Source organism: Mus musculus, chromosome 4, assembly GCF_000001635.26.
Source record: "Mus musculus strain C57BL/6J chromosome 4, GRCm38.p6 C57BL/6J".
NCBI lineage: Eukaryota > Metazoa > Chordata > Mammalia > Rodentia > Muridae > Mus > Mus musculus.
In genome coordinates this window covers 3,387,850-3,392,634 of record NC_000070.6, presented here as the reverse complement: position 1 = coordinate 3,392,634, position 4,785 = coordinate 3,387,850, and the positions used below count along the sequence as shown (strand labels likewise).

At 41.5% G+C, this 4,785-nt stretch overlaps 1 pseudogene; it reads right to left on the bottom strand.

Annotated features, from left to right (window-relative positions):
• Positions 3,538–4,092, bottom strand: Gm11784 (predicted gene 11784; annotated as a pseudogene).

Genomic DNA, 4,785 nt, shown 5'->3' with positions numbered 1-4,785 from the left:
AAGGTGGGAAACTGCAAAAGGCTTACTTTCTCACGATATGGTCTCCAACACTCACCTATTTCACACCAATTTTATTTGAAAGTATATCTTTCATGCCACCTGGTAATACACTTTAAACAACTGTTTGAAACTTTTCCTCTGGGAATATTTAATTGCCTCTAGACCTGTTTCCTGGATGTACCCCATTTTTTCTTTTTCCTATGTTTTTCTCTATAGACTAAAATACAGGAGGCACTTTAGGATCAGTCTCACCCACAAGTCACTTTCCTAAAGACATTCAACTATGTCACTCTGATATTAATTTTCAATAACCAGGACACATCATAGTCGTGACTGGTTCCAAATCCATGAGCATGTTCCTCATATCACTTCTTATGAGCCCAATTACCTTCTGCCCTATAACAGTATCTAATTTTATAACTTTAAATATACAAGGAAGACATGTTCTTCCTTATTATGAAGATAAGTTGTCACTACCGTCTCCGACCAGCAGAAAAGAAGTGACGAAACTGACGTCCTTCTCAAGGCAGTTTATCCAGGAACTTCACAATGTGCAGGAAAAAGAATCCCTGACCTCTCTCGGCCATCCCCCTTTATCCCCTCCGGCCCACTCCCCCTTACCCCAGTCCACATAAGGCACAATTCATTGGCTCAGGACTACATTCGTCACATCATCCGATCTTACATCGTGGTGCATCTGCGCAATGCAGCTCAAGGTACGTGGCTATCTTGAGGGATATGAGGAAGTCAGGTGCCAGTCATAAGACTTGGCAGCAGTCCCGGGCACCATCTTGGGGCCGTGGCCACACCCGCTCCTCACAATAAGTAAATTTGCATGGAGTGGTTAAAAAAGAGAAATTGGACTGAATTCCTCTTTCTTTGTTACATCTTTGTGTGGTTTCTGTATCAGGGTGACTATGAACTCACAGAATGAGTTTAGCTATGTTTCTTCTGTTTCCACTTTATGAATAATTTAAGGAGTATTGCACTAACTCTTTTTTGAATATCTGGTAGAATTCTCCACTACAAATTTCTGGCCTTGGGCTTTTTTGGAGTGGAAGACTTTTGATGACTGTTTCTATTTCCTTAGGGGTTATAGGCCTGCTAGTTACTTTACCAGATCTTCACTTAACTTTGATAATTGATAACTGTGTATGTCACCCATTTCATTTAGATTTTGCTATTTTTTTGCAGTACAGGCTTCTGCAGTAAGACCTAGTGATTCTTTCAATTTCCTCAGTGTCCATTGTTATGTCTCCTGTTTCATTTCTGATCTTGCTATTTTGGGTATTGTCTATCTACCTTTCAGTTAGTTTGGCTAAGCATTTGTCTACATTTTAATCAACGGACAGGCTCTTGGTTTCACGGATTCTTTGTACAGTTCTCTTTGTATCAAATTGACTGAATTCAGCCTTTATTCCCTGACAGCAAATCCTACCTACCTCTCTATGAGATGAGGCTTTGCCTCACCTTAGGAATTGCAGAATGCAATACATCAAAATATTGCTGATCTTCAGGGTGGTGATGCACACCACAGGCTCTCAGTGAACATCTACACTGGCAGGTTTCAGGGTGTGTTGAAGTAGTGTAACATACAAGGTACCATGAGAGATTACTAATAGAAATCTGCAGGATTCCTCAACATTGGATTTTACTATGGTCTTAAAAGTCATTTTGTAAAGAAATACTATGGGTTCATGGATGCACATACACACACAAACATGAAGAACAGAGCACTTTGTGGGAGGATTGTTCTCTCTACTATGTGCATTCCAAGGAAGAAATTCAGGTTTCTAGGCTTGGCAGCAATGATGAATACCTGTTCTCCCATGTCATCAGCTCATCAACTGATCATCTAAACCAAGGAATTTCATAAGCTCTATATTTGTAGTTATGTTCTCTCTCTCTCTCTCTCTCTCTCTCTCTCTCTCTCTTTCTGTCTGGCTCTCTCTCTGTCTCTCTCTCTCTCTGTGTCTCTCTCTCTGTCTCTTTGTGCGTATATGTCTCTTGAGAGACTCTGCTTATGCTTGATAAATAAAGAGGTGGATGCTCTCAGTCAACCATTAGACTATGCACAATGTCCCAATGGAGGAGCTAGAAAAAGGACCCAAGGATGTTGTCTGCAGTCCCATAGGAGGAACAGCAATATGAACTAGCCAGTACCCCCAGAGCTCCCAGAGACTAAACCACCAACCAAAGTACACATGGTAAGACTCATGGCTCCATCTGCGTATGTAGTAGATAATGACTTTGTTGGTCATCAATGGGAGGAGAGGCCCTTCGTCCCGTGAAGGCTCTATGTCCCAGTTTAGGGGAATGTGCAGGCTAGGAAGCCAGAGTGGAATGGTTGGTGAGCAGGGGGAGGGGGTGAGGAGAAAGGGGGTTTTAAAAGGAGAAATCAGGAAAGAGGATAACATTTGAAATGTAAATAAAAAAGATCTAATTAAAAAAAAGAAACAATAGAAACATTTCATGCTATCAAGAGGGATTCATTTTCCCAATCTAGCTTCTAGGAAGCTAATCTCAATTCTAAATTTTACAGAAGTGCCTAATCTACCTTGTCACCCTACATGAGAGGTGAAGATCTGCTCTAAAACTGAAAATAAAGTGTACTGAGGCAAGATCCTGAATACAGAACTAGCAGTGGTAACATCAGATCCCTGCATACATGCCTGGCAGCCTAGGACAATGAGTATGCACAGGTCAGGCACTGTTCCTATAGTCTCCTGAGATTTCTCCACTCAATTGGAGTTGATCCTGTCCACCTAATACAGCACAGGCACTGTAAGGACAAAAGTCAGCTGCAGGAGTTGTGGAGATGCCTCACAGGTTAGAGCATCTGCTGCTCTGTAGAAGACCCACGTGGTGCCTAGCAATCATCTCTAGGAATGGATGTGATTCCTTCTTCTAGCCTCTGAGGGAACTGCCCTCAGGAGGAGCCCCATACTGTAGGACACACAGTAGGAAAAATACCCATTCACATAAATGATAAACATAAGTCTAAGCAGCAATAACAAAAAGATAGCAAGTTTATGGTCAAGGATAACCCCATCTATCAAAAGCTATTTCCCAGCATGACTTGGAAGGTCATTATATCTGCTGTGTGGTTGTCACTGATGCTGTACTGCAAGCAAAACTGAGGCAGATGGGTCTGGCCCTCCTGATTTATTTTATATTCCTTTGTGAATGTTTTTATTTCCTCAGCAGCTTTAGAGAAATTATTGCATATTACTCAGTATCTGGTCCACAGGGTCATAAATGAATGTGTGTTATAGAGTACTATATGTTAGGAGTAAGAGAATTCATGACAGCAGGGATACAGTATGGCAGTGATTACATCATAAAGTGTGTGTCCATGAGGTGAGTGACATTATCCAAACACAAAAGATCATCACTATCTATACACCTAGGTGGCTATGACTTTACTATGTAACCCTGGCTGCCTAGAACTTACAGAGATCCATCTCTGGTTGTGAATCCTAGGTCTACAGCAGGGGATAGAACACCTGAATAAGGAAGATGGTTTCAAGAGACACTACTTGCAAACCAATTTTTATTCATAAGAAATAGATTTCTTTTTTAAAAAACAGGATTTAAAAGTTCAATTAATATAGAGGTAAAAGCAAAAAAAAAAAAAAAAAGAAAAAGAAAAAGAAAGAAAAACAAGAACAAGCACATATAACTTCTAAATAACATAGCAACAACTCAAAGAACAAAAACCAAAACTTCAACCAAAACTCTAACATAAAATTATTGTTCAGCTGCTTTCTCTTTCTGCACATTTAAGCAGCACAGACCTATAACCTGTTACTCCTCCTGGACACTTAGTGGCAGTGCAATAACCTCAGTTCTCTGCCAAGGGGAGTTGTCTGAAGAGAAAAGGGAATAACATCCTGAATCAGCCATGGCTTCCTAGTTAAAGCCTATTCATCCTAAGGAAATGAACTCTATGGAAGAAGATTCATCCAAGGAAGATTGTGGATGCTGGGGATGGTGCTCAGCAGGGGGCACTTGGGGTGGCAACTCATTCTGCAGGATGCTCTATTCTTGGGCTGTGGGCAATCCCAGCTCTCTTGCAGTTTCTGAGACCTGCAAGAGGAAGGCAGTTACTAAGACACAGGCTTGGTTGGGACAGGCTTGGCAGCTGTCAGGCTGCTGCCTCCCATCACCTGAACTGTACTTGACAGTCAACATTAATATTTTCACTGAAATTATGGATGTTAAATCTGCAGACAGGGCAAAGTATTCAACAATAGTCACAAAACCATGGAGTGATAAAGATCAACTCAGGCTTCTATCAGTTCCAACCAAGAACATGTCAAAGGAAGAGACCTCAATGGATTACAAAAAGAAAGGAGACGGCCACATGCCACCCAGATCAATGATAATGAGAAGCACTCATTTGACATTTATACTTGGCTCTAATCCCTCCAAGGTGCATGTACCTGGGATGTCACATGACCTCTGCATGTCTCCTGTGTAAGGACCCAGAACTTACTCAAAGCTCTGCATAGCATTCCACCTATCATGAGGACATGAAAGAATGTGACATGTTATTCACCTGTCACTCTTAGTGGACTGCAGATTAAAGGAGAGTTGAAAGGTACACTTGCCAGTGGCAACAGTATCTCACAAGATGCTAATTCAGTGTCTCACAAGAGGCTAACTTCCCAGAATACTTGTGTGAAGACAGAGCAATGAACAGCTACATTCCATGAGGTGGGTGGCTGCTTGGGAGTTTGGATCAGAAAGGTGGTGGGTGGAAGCAAAGATGGATCTAATGTG